The sequence below is a fragment of the Apium graveolens genome, chromosome 4 (genome assembly GCF_009905375.1).
Source record: "Apium graveolens cultivar Ventura chromosome 4, ASM990537v1, whole genome shotgun sequence".
Classification (NCBI taxonomy): domain Eukaryota; kingdom Viridiplantae; phylum Streptophyta; class Magnoliopsida; order Apiales; family Apiaceae; genus Apium; species Apium graveolens.
The window spans coordinates 199658817-199671909 of record NC_133650.1 but is presented as its reverse complement, the minus strand read 5'-3'; positions in this window follow the sequence as shown (position 1 = coordinate 199671909).

Below are 13093 nucleotides of genomic sequence, written 5' to 3'. Positions count from 1 at the left end.
TGGTTGTATATCCACATGCTCGTACTCCACTATGTCACTACTAGAAATATGGGATCAGACATCGGTTCAGAACCGATGTTAAAAAAATCTGAACCGATGTCTTCGCGTGTGATGTTAAATGTCATCAGCCTTTGACATCGGTTAACAGCCGATGTCTATTACAGTGCTATACATCGGTTTTAAGATTATATGTGATGTCTTTGCGATAAATTTCAGCTTATATTACAGTATTTTTAGGTGAATATGAGTATTTTAAGAGGTATTTATCCATTAAAATATGAAATCTACAAGCTCTAAAAGCCATTTATTAATTTTTTTTCGAACAAACCGATGTGAAATGCTAGATCAGACATCGGTTAGATTAGTTGCCCGATGTGAAATGTTTGATCAGACATTGGTCAAATTAGCCCCCGATGTGAAATGATGGATAAGACATGGGTGTTCTCCACGAAACCGATGTTAAATCTTTTTGTTTAACATCAGCCAATTTCTCTAACCGATGTTATTTGACTTAAAATACATTGAGTTTCTTTTCAGAACCGATGTCAAATGTCTATTTCACATCGGTTTTTTTAGTTCTTTTTCATTTAATATTATTTTACATGATGTCTTTTGTACATTTTTTATATCGGTTTACATTTATCATTGTGATGTTAATGTGGTGTAAATTACATGCCATCCTGGTCCTGTTTTACAGCCACATGAACCGATTGCATTTACACAACCAAAATAATACCAAACAATGCAACATCCAACCAAAAATATCCAACAGAAACATAAAGCTACATTGATACCAAATTTCTTAACATACAATATTCCAACAATCAATTCCGACATTCATTCCAAGTCTAAAATAAACATCCCAACCAATAACAATAAAATAACTTAGTTATCCAGACTCTTTTAACTAACGACTTGTCAAGAGTTTATACATGACCAAAAAAATTAAAGTAAAACGCATACTTGAATACACAAGTTCAGGAATGGGATAATCTCTTTCTTCAAGCTATCACGGATTAGTCCATATATTTTTTCAATACAAGCCGTTAAGTGCTGCTTAAACAATAGAGCCGTATACTTGGCTTCCATTTTCAATTGTGTGTTTGGCTTTCCCTCAATTCCACTGTACCCACTGGAAATTTCCCTTCCCATTAAAGATGCACGAACCCCCTGTATATACAAGGAGACTTTTAAAAATAGAGTCAACACATTTATATGGTAATTTCCTACTATAAAAATTTAAGCTCTATTTTGAAAAGCTAACTTGTGCCATTCTTCCAAACAGGGTTGTAAGAGAAGTTCGATGACGCTGACGAAGAACCTGGTTCTCAGATTCGAGGTTGGACACATTCAGTTCTAGCCTGACGAAAATAGTCACTGCAGGTATTTTGTTTCCTCTGAATTACAATTGTGCAACTACCTTTCAAGGATAGTCTGTAGTCGTGCCAGTTTCAACTGGGATTCCTCTATTTCTTTAAGTCTGTCTTTGCTCTCATTTTGAACTTCATTAAACATGCACAGAAACTTATCAGCTCTCTTTCTCAACTCTGTTATCTCTTCCTACATGTATAGAATCTGTATTATAATAAAACAAATAATCACATGTTTTTGCAGGACTAACAAATGTGTTCTTAATTGGACTTTATAGAAAATGGAATAACTATATAAGATATAATGCATTGTACGAGAGTCTTTAATTAAACAAACAAATTTGCCAAAGCTCATGAAAGTAGTAAAATTTTAAACTACTGCAATGATGATGGCATTTCCAGGCCTGATACTCTGCTGAAATGTTTCATTTTTATCGGTATGATTATAACTGGAATAGGCTTCTATTGCTGTACGTTTAACCAAGTTATTTCTCCGAATCAAATTGTGTAGCAGTTAGCCAGTACCCTATTCCCCTTTAAAATTGCAATATATACCTATTTACTTGCACTGTTACTGTTACTTATAAGAATATATGTTAAAAATGATATAATAGCATAAGAATTGCTTATATAATTGTTATAATACAACATGCAATATTGTTTCCAATGAATTAAACAAAGTTGTGGTTAGAGTCTACTGGTTCCCAAGTTGTACTAATTTTTTTCCACTACAAATTATTTGTACAGAATTTGTATTACACGCAGAAAATTTAAATATGTTCTTATCACCTGCTCAAATTGAGAACATTGAACAATATATCACATGTTTTTGCAGGACTAACAAGGTTTAGAAAATATTGTTGCCCGGATTCAAAGAAAAACTAAAACAGACATTTATGTTTGTTGGAATGGTCATTTATACCAAGTGTTAAATGGATTTTATAGTATAGCCTTAAATATGACATTATCTTGTAGCCCATATAGCCAAATTATATGAATTTAAGTCCTTACTAGAAATGAAGAGATCAACTAGTGTTGAATTGCACAAGATAGGAGAGCAAAGCACATACCAAATATCAATGAAGCCATGGATTTGAAAACCATGAAGTTGAACATTAAAACCATATTTTCAGTACAAGCAAGGCAAACGATCTAGCTGCCATAGAATGTGTAAGGATATTTAAGAACTGTCATCAGATGCTGTCAATAAGAGATGTAATCATAAATATACCGACTCGTTTTACAGAACCAAAGTTGTAGCCAAAGTCTTTACTTACCAAAGCATGTTGCAGTCATGCATTCTCTTCTTTTAAAAACCTATAGTTTTGCTTCCAGATCACATGTATGAGCCTAGCCAATCAGAAATTGTGAAAACTAACATTAGAAACAGACTTGGCTTAGCCCTTTTAAATACAGTGGTTTTAATCTAAATTATTTACAGTCATACTTTATTTTTTATGAATATTTTTTCTCACATAGAAATTAAAACATAAGTTAATTTTTCTGCAACCACTTAACTAAGTATTAAGTATTACTTTACATCTTCAACATTTTTCATTAACAATATAATCATTTCACTTGAAACTGACCGTACCTGCCTCCTTACCCTTGACCTGGCTACAGATTCTCTGATTTTATCATACAGCACTGCTTCCTTTCCGCCACCTTCTCCAACTGACCCCTGAGCATGTCTGCTGTAATACCATTCTTGTTAAATTTAGAGGAAACTGGACTAGCAGGTGATCTCTGCCGACATCCACCTCCACTAGTAATATTTTGCACCTTCCCACCATACAGAATTTCTCGTGGTTGACCCCTTATCTGCCTCTACCTGCGCCATCTTAGCAAACTGAGACCACACTGCCTTCTTTGTTGCCAACTCCGCATTTGCTTGCTCCATCTCTGCATCCCTCTGATTCTTATATATCTGCATTTCAGTCTTCACCCTTATCTCCTCCTTGTATCAAGAATTTATTCACTATCCATGTGGCTATTGCGGTCATAGTACTCAGAGCCACAGAGCTTGAATTACCATTACTTACATTGCTAGATATGCTCTTGATTGTGTCCACAACAACTTCGTCTTGGATATCAATGGAAGTTAAAGAATTCACCAGATGTTCTTTTCTCAATGCAAGTTCAGCTGTTATTATAGATTTCTCCTCCACGCATTCACGCAAAGATAATTCAAGTTTTTCTTTTTCTTCCTTGCAGCATTCAAGGCTTAATATTGCACAGTCCAAGTATAAGATTATAGTTTTGCAGGTCTCTACATTAACCACATAACTTTCTATTTCTAAACCAATTTACAGCTCTACCTCAGTAAATTAAGTGTACGACATATAAAGATAACTTAGTAAAATATTATACTACAATACCAGCATATAATCCATTGCAAATTAGACACCATTAATCTTTAATGCAATTATTTGTCAAAAAGTATAAAAAGATTAATGTTATAATTACAGATCCTACAAGTACTGTGAGCTTCAAGTTAATCAGATAGTAACTGGGATGGTTCACATACAATTTTTATCAATTTTATGAGTAATAAACCCCACCCCTAAAATGATTGTATTGTCTGATATTTGACTTTTTAATGGAAACCATCTAAATCCAGAGAGTCGGAATTTTAGCAGTCTTAGTTAGATGAACAAGGTAAAGAGCAGTATTAGTTGAGCAATAACATACAACAACAAAAAAATGAATTTGAGCCATTAGATGTATAATATATAAATATTTTAGGACAAACCAAAGAGAAAGAGTGTTCCCTAGGACAGAGTTACTTCCTCTCTGTACCAAAATGTATTATGACCCTCAATTTAAATTAAATGACAAGGTATTTTATCTACACAAATTGTATATCACTAAATTAAAAGTTCAATTTTACCACTTCAATAAATGAGCAACAAATAAAACTATGCTAAAACCCAACTCATAAGATCCTCTCCTCACCAAGTACCTCGAAACTGCCAAAATAGAACATCATTGAACAAAATCACATAAAAAAAATGCTAATTGTGCTTGAGAAAAGTAAAAGAAATAAAGTTTTCCTCATCAGAGGTGGCAAGTAATTGTTCTTAGATCAGGCTTTCATACTGGGTTTTGATGAAAGTGAGTGTAACCTCTGCCGCTAATACATGCTCATGAATTTCTGCTAACTGACAACTCAGGCCTGTAGGACGAGAAGACTCCTCTTGACAATCCTTATGCTGCACTGAAAGATTATTCTGGGACCTTTTGATATCAAGGTTAGAAGGCAATTGCCACAAGTTTACCATTTTGGCATCCAGACTCTCAAAGCAACGCAACTTATCCTGTACCTCATCTAATTGAGAAGTAATTTCCAGAACTGTACACTCCAGTTTCTCCTTCAGACCTGTTTCAACAAGCAAATTGTTATGCAGACACTTTAAACTTTCTTTCAGCTAGCAACATAAGATTCAAGCTTCACAGAGTCTTCAATCTTTTTATCTAAAGACAATTTAAGATCTTGCTTCTCCTGTTTCAGCTCTGAAATGGTCGTCTTGCTACTTTTAAATTCGAAAACCGCAACCTCTAATTCATCCTGGAACCCCTTTTCAAAATTCAGTTCATTTTTCAAACAACTCAATACTTCATTCAAACTATTAAGCTCAGATGACTGCTTAGCAGATTTCTCAGTTTCAGCCTCCAGCAACATCTGTGCATCCCTCAGAGTCTTCTGGCCTAGATAAGAAAAGTACTCATATCCTGGAAAATCAACAAGCTGCTTCACATTGGCATTATAAATATGAAGACCAAACTGATCGAATTCAAGTTGAACCTTATCAAAAATATCTTGTTTAAACTACTTAGTCCCTTTAAAAATCTCCTCCATTGTCAAAGATAGTTAAGGGTGACTTCAACTTCTTTAAGAAGTAACATAAATGTGTGTGTGTGATTGCAAAGAATAGTCCCTCGCATCACTAGTGGTGCGTAATCCAGTATTTAATCTACAATCTACACCTAGTTATCCAAAATTGAAACATACCATTTAAAAGAACCCGAATGGAGGCACCATAACTCTCTTGTATCGACTTAATCGTAGATCCCTGCTTTCCGATTAGATTAGTAGCATGTGATGAAGGCACCAATAACTTAATTGAACAATATGCAACTGAAGTAGCTCCGGGTAATTTCGCATCTTCATCACTCTCAGGTAGTCAATTAACAGGTTTAACAATTTTTAGTACTGCATCATTGCAGGCGATACCGCCGCTTCAGGTTCCTCTTTACCCAATATCAAAACCTAAATATCAGCAAAACAAAGCAATATACCTTCAACTTCATGTAATTATTTTTAATAACCATATCACACCCCTATCCCTATTAGCCTAAATAAACAACAATAAGCCCAAACAAATATAAATATACAAAAATAAAAAACATAACACCTCATTTAGTACTCAATAACTTACTAATCATTACCAGTTGTCTATGAGAAGACACGGAGATTTTTAATTTTGATAAAATTAGCATCTCACAATCACCAAATTAGAGTAGAAAATATAAGTAGTAGGTAAGCCATAAATATATATAATAGAACTATACTAGCTAAGAATGTACTTTAACATAAAATGAATAAACTAAAACCCTAACACTGAAAGAGATCGGGAGAGAGACGGGGGAGAGAGAGAGGGGGAGGGAGGGAGAGAGAGAGAGGTAGAGAGAGTGAGAGAGAGCGAGGGAGAGAGAGATGTACACAAGAACTCGACGATATTTTTGGAACGAAACCCATGGCCCTTTCCAATCTCTAAAGCCACTATTTAGGTCTAACCTTACCAATTTGAAGCTCGATTTGGTTCCTAATCAGGTCCAATTTCAGTGTCGATTATGTACTAGTTTCTAATTAGGGTTTACGAAAGGGAGTGGCAAGAAAAGAAAGAAAGAAAAGAGAGATGAGGAAGAGTCGTGGTGTTTGAGATGAAGTTCAGGTTCGAGAGAGAGAGAGTTGCCATCGATGTTTGAGAGAGAGAGAGAGTCGGGCCAGCGAGCAAAGAGGGAAAGAGGGAAGATGGTTTTCGAAAGAGGGAAATGAAATCTGTAAAGGGGGAACAATTATTTTGCTAAAATTAAACGGGGGAAAAGTGTACTGGAAAGGGGGGAAAACATTTTATTTTTTTTAAAAAAGAGCATAGACAACGGTTAACAAAATTAACCGATGTCAAAGTTAAATCCATATATTTGGCCTTTTTAATTTTTGAACATAGACAACGCCTACTATGTGAAACCGATGTCAGTATTCGTATTCAACATCGCTTTTTACTAAACCGATGTTAAACATGATTTTAACATCGGGCGCATTATATGCCGATGTCTAAACACCGATGTCGTATCTACTATTTCTAATAGTGTGTGTCTGGCATCCCGATGATATTTCCTTAGCATTGACACATGGAACACATTATGAACTAGTCGTAGGTTCGGGGGTAAGACTAGCTCGTAAGCCAACTTCCCAATCCGTCTTAGTATCTCAAAAGGTCCAATGTTTCTTGGGCTTAGTTTTTCTTTCTTTCCAAATCTCATTAACCCCTTCCAAGGGGATACTTTTAGTAGTACTAAGTCCCCTACTCCATACTCCTTGTCCTTTCGGGCTAGGTCTGCATATTTCTTCTGTCTGTCTTGGGCTGCTACCAGCCGTCCTCTGATGAGATCCACTATGTCTTTGGTCCTTTGGACCACTTCGGGTCCGAGCATCTTCCGCTCTCCTACTTCATCCCAGTATAAGGGAGATCGACACCTTCTTCCGTACAGGGCCTCATAAGGCGGCATTCCGATGCTAGCATGAAAGATATTGTTATAAGAAAATTTGATCAACGGCAAGTGATCATCCCAACTTCCTTTAAAGTCTATTGCACAGACTCTCAACATATCCTCTAGTGTCTGGATGGTCCTTTCACTCTGCCCATCCATCTGGGGATGGTAAGCGGTACTCATATTTAACTTGGTCCCCGCACATTCTTGAAAGCTCCTCCAAAATCTGGAGTTGAACCTGGGGTCTCGGTCTGAGACAATGGACGCTGGGACTCCATGTCGCGTCACTATTTCCTTAAGGTAAATGTCCACCAGTCTATCGACTGTGTATCTCTCATTGATAGGAATGAAATAAGCTGACTTTGTCAGTCAGTCTATAATCACCCATATGGCATCATGGTTGGCTTTCGTCCTTGGTAAACCGACAACAAAATCCATGGCTATCTGTTCCCATTTCCATTCGGGAATCTCCAGGGGTCGTAAGATTCTATTGGGTCTCTGGTGCTCTGCCTTTACTCTTTGGCAAGTCAAACATTTGCTTACCCATTCTGCTACGTCCCTCTTCATGTTGGGCCACCAGTAATATTCCTTCAAATCCCTATACATCTTGGTGCTTCCCGGGTGGATGGAATATCTTGAACTATGGCTTTCATCCAAAATCTCATCTTTAAGCTCTTGAACGTTCGAAACCCAAATCCGGTAGGAGTACCTCATTATCCCTTTATCATCTTTCTCAGTATGGATCTCTTCTCCAGTCATTGACTCTCTGCCTTCATTCATTATTTTCTCTGGGCACAATCTGATCTTTTCCAATAACTCTGGCTGCATTGAGATCTCAAACAGCTTTTCGGTTCCGGTTACCTTTACTTCTATTTCCATCCTCTCGAAATCCTTCATCAATTCTTCCAAAGTCATTATCATTCTGAGTCTTTCCTTTCTACTAAGGGCATCAGCCACCACATTGGCTTTCCCCGGATGATAGAGAATCTCACAATCATAGTCCTTGATTAGCTCTAACCATCTCCTCTGGCGCATGTTGAGCTCTTTCTGCGTAAATATGTACTTGAGGCTCTTATGGTCTGTGAAAATCTCGCACTTCTCTCCATACAAGTAGTGCCTCCAAATTTTTAGGGAAAAAACTATTGCTGCGAGCTCAAGGTCATGAGTAGGATATCTAATCTCGTATTCCTTCAGTTGTCTCAACGCATACGCAATCACTTTACCGTGCTGCATAAGCATACACCCTAATCCTTTGTGCGACGCATCACTATAAATCACAAAATCTCTTTTTCCGTCTGGCAATGCAAACACCGGGGCCGTTATTAGGGCGAAATCACGCACTAATATTCACGCAAGTATACGCGTTCGCAAGTAATATAGAATACTTTCTAGTTCGTTCCCTCAGAGACTCAGACTAATTTATTGTCTAATTTAACTCACTCACCAATGTATGACTACTTCTCAATGTTAAGATAATAACACTTAAAATTGTTGATTAAATATTAACTATAATTAACTACTTAATTAACCACTTAACTAACACTTCAATTTATTAATAATAAAACACTCATGAGATCACAACTTCATTATTACTTCCTTCTATAGCCATAGTTATTACCTTTAGCATGTGACAGTGATGATATTAATCGAATAACACGAAACTGATAAAAGCCAACTTTCATTGTACTAATACCATTCTACCAAACATCCACAATTAAGATAGAAGTTGAATAGTCATCAATTATGTTGAGTTCCTATATGTCTACAGAAATTGACAACATAACGATTAAGCACAAGTTATCCCTTTTTGATTACATAGGGCAAATAAAACTGTTAGAGTTACCCACTAATCATGCACAACGTACATGAACCTATGCTAGCATGGCAAGTTCTAAATCTCAAGATCCACCGTCGCTTCACAAGAGATTAACACCCTATCTTATATGTTCGCGACGCACATAAGACGAATACGCACAACCAATACTAGATATCATGCAATCATCACATACTAAAGTATTAAACAATTAACTAAAGAATTCCATAATAAATCCGTTACAACCCCATGATCACAATTAGCCCATAATAGAACTTATCGCCATCATGGGTTCATATGAAATCATGATAAACAAATACAAGAAAATAATAACTAAACTGATTATATTAAAACAGAGTACGTCACAAGAGTAAATAAGTCAAAGCAAGAAAACTAGCATCCAACGTTACAACGAAACAAGAATCACAAGAATATATGCTTCCTCTTCGTTGCTGTGTGCTAAATCGGTCTTCTTCCTTATCTCCTTCGCTTCTTGCAAAACACAATCTAAAACATAATCTCCTCTTAATACTCTGTGAAAAACGTCTCAAATCTACCTATATAATAGTCCCATAAAACTCAGATTACATAGAAGTTGGAAGCCAAACAGAAGTAGAAGTCTAAAATAATATATCTTTTTCCCCGACCTTGCGCGGCCGCTCAGCATTTCTGCGCGGGCGCGCAAGGCTGCTGCGTGGCCGCTCAGCATTGCTGCGCGGGCGCGCAGGACCCTTCTGGAAAAATTCCATGTTTGCTCCGTTTCTTCGCCGTAATCTGCCCGTTCTTTTCCTCTCGCAATGGTGAACACATGCCAAGGCTTATTCTTGATGATTCCTCCTCCGAAATGCAACTAATACCCTGAAATGCATAAACACTAGAAAAACGCATCAAATACACAAAATACTTGACTTCAAGACACCAATTTAAGCCATTTTAAGACGTTCTAAGTGGTATAAAATGCCACTTATCACACCCCCAAACTTAAATCGATGCTTGTCCTCAAGCGTCACAGACTCAAAAATAAATAAAAATATGCATGAATGCAATCTATATGAAAATGCAACGATCCCCCTTACTACAATTAACCAACCAAATTGTCACGTCTCAACGAATGCAGTTAGACACTAAAGATCAATAAACTCATGCAAACGGACATACCGCCAGAAACGTGGTGTGTGCAAATGCTTAACATATATGCTTTGGAACTAGACCAATTACTATGACTAGACTATCCTCAAGGCAATCCTACGATTATACAAAGAATAAAAATTCTAGGCACAAAGTGATATACAACACTACAAGAACTCTGGAGCTTACTACGGAATCGTGCTTTTTATTTACAACTCAAATGCTTATTTGACCGTGCAATGAGTGAGGTCCACAAAAGACTTATACAATGGTATCCATGTAACGAGCGTTAGGTTAGCGGATCCCAGACTCTAAAAGCCTTAGGTCACTAGGCACAAAGTCCCCTAAGAACTTAATAACTCGAATACCAAAGAGCCCACTCTTGATCAATTATGCAAATTTTTTTTTTTTTTTGTTTATTTATTTTTTCTGAGCAAGTGCGTTTCGCTCCATCTTGCTCAACCCTAGACTACTCGCATAACATGCGAGCCGGCTACTAGCCATTTGACGCCTAGCCACAACTAGCAACAAATTCCATTTTTACTCCATTTTTTTTTCTTTTTCATGCCTTTACCACTAAGAACCTATTATCAAATTCTAAGCATAATAAATAGATTATCCTCGAAAATAATCAGATCATAACAACAATCTAGTCCTTAAGCATTCTCTAAGACTTAGTGACAATACAAGTGCTTCTAGCATGCATATCAACCTACACAACTTAATATCACTTTAATGCTATCACTACACTCGCATCAATATCACAAGTCAGTCGATAAATCATTGCAAAAGGGATCATGGTATATGCATGAGCTATATGATATGACAAACAAATAAAGCTATATATAAAAAAAACTATATGGCAAAAATTATGCAACTATATGAACTAACTATCATGAATATGCAGCTATATGACACACACAAAATATTCCTTAACTACCACCCCCAAACTTAAAATCTTCACTGTCCCCAGTGAAGGTAGTAGAAAGGAACACAGGGTATACCTACTCGGAGTCATCATCATCATCACCCTCAGTGGGTGGAGTATCAGGCGGCGGGTATGCAGAGTCCTCACCAAAAACTGGCCACTGGATATCAGCTCCAAGGCCTCGAAAAGCAGTCCCTAACGCAAGGGTGAGCTCCTGAGCAAACCTGCTCTGCGTCTCATACATGGCATCCATCCGCCGTGAAAGCCTCCTATACTGGGCATCACCCATCCCAGCACCCTCCTGAGCTCTCGAAGAACTAGCCTCACCATGCCCTGGCCTGGCCATAGTAGCACCTCGTGCTGGACGCCCTCCTGGAAGACGATAACCCAGCCCATGCTCCTCAGGCTCACCACCGGTCCACTCCTGTATCCCATTCAGAGTGCCAGAATCTATCGGAGCTGCTGGCAACTGCAACTGCTCATGAGCCGGCCAGTTCACTCCTACTGCTCGGCATAGCTTTGTAACCGTGGATGCATAAGGGATGTTCATATGCTTTGCTCCCCTCAAAAACTTCAGAATTCCTTGGTAGATAAACTCACCAAGGTCCACATAGTATTCCTCATTCAGAATTCCCCATAACAACTATGCTCTCTCAACTGTGACCTCGTGTGCATGTGAAGAAGGCAAAATATTAGCATATATAAATGCATTCCATGCACGGGCATTCCTGTTCATGGCGATCGCCAGAAAGTGACGATACTCATTATTGGCTGGACTGCGGTTCCAAACTGTGCCCGGTCGACAGAGAGTCGCACAAATCAAATCCAAGTCAAAGTCCTCAGCAGTCTTTTCATTCCAGTTCTCCTCCTCGGGCTTCCTCTCTCGCTGTCCAATCACACGGCGAATCGCCACAGGATGATAATCAACCGTCAGCCCACGAACTACAGAAAACCCATTCTTTTCAGCCTTCGCGTTCGCGTAGAACTCGCGAACAACACTCATCGGTACTGCTTCGGGTGACTCACAAAAAGCTATCCACCCCTTCTCTGCAATCATGGGCAACAACTCACCATCCCTCCCTGATGGTAAAAACCCCCTCTCCTTCAGAATCGGCTTCCCCAACAGCCTAGTGTACTCCTCCTCCGCAGCTCTGTCAGTTAACCGAGGCCTTGCAGCAGTACCCCTTGATGAATCAGCAGTAGGAACTGTGCTGCTGCTGTCAATAGTGCGTGCTCTCTTGGGTGCCATTGATTTGTGAATAAAAGTGTGTAAGAACTGATTTTTGATGTTTATGAGAGGGTTTAAGTGTAGGAAGTTTGTGGGAGATATGTAGGATAGGTGTATGTATATATAGGGTGTGGAGTAGGTTAAATTAGATTAGGAGTGGGGTTGAGGGATAAAATCATGGGGTAATGGGAAAAGAATTCGTGGGTTTATGGGCTGTGATGGTTTTTTGTGTTTTTGTTTTTTTTTTTTTTTTCTGAACTGTAAAAAATTTTCTGGAACTCGACCCCTGCGCGGCCGCTCAGCATTTCTGCGCGGGCGCGCAGCAAGCTGCGCGACCGCTCAGCATAGCTGCGCGGGCGCGCAGAGGGTCTCTAGAATTTTTTTTTCAGCCCCTGTTTTCTGATTTTTTTGTGTTTTTGGATAGGTTATTAACTTCTAAGGGTTCCTGTAACAACAATTCATGGGTTGCCTCCCACGCAGCGCTTCTTTTTCGTCATTAGCTTGACGTTCCGTACCTTTCTCACGTAGTCAACAAAATGGCACTAACCACCTCTCGGTTTGCCATGTCCCCATAGTAGTGTTTCAACCGCTGACCGTTAACCTTGAATGCTTGGTCCGAATCATTCTCAAAAATTTCCACTGCTCCATGTGGAAACACAGTTTTGACAATAAAAGGTCCAGACCACCTTGATTTCAACTTCCCAGGAAAATGTCGGAGCCGAGAGTTGAATAACAGAACTTGCTGCCCTGGCACAAATAACTTAGGATGTAGCTTCCTATCGTGCCACCTCTTCACCTTTTCCTTATACATTTTGTTATTCTCGTACGCTTGAAGTTGAAATTCATCAAGT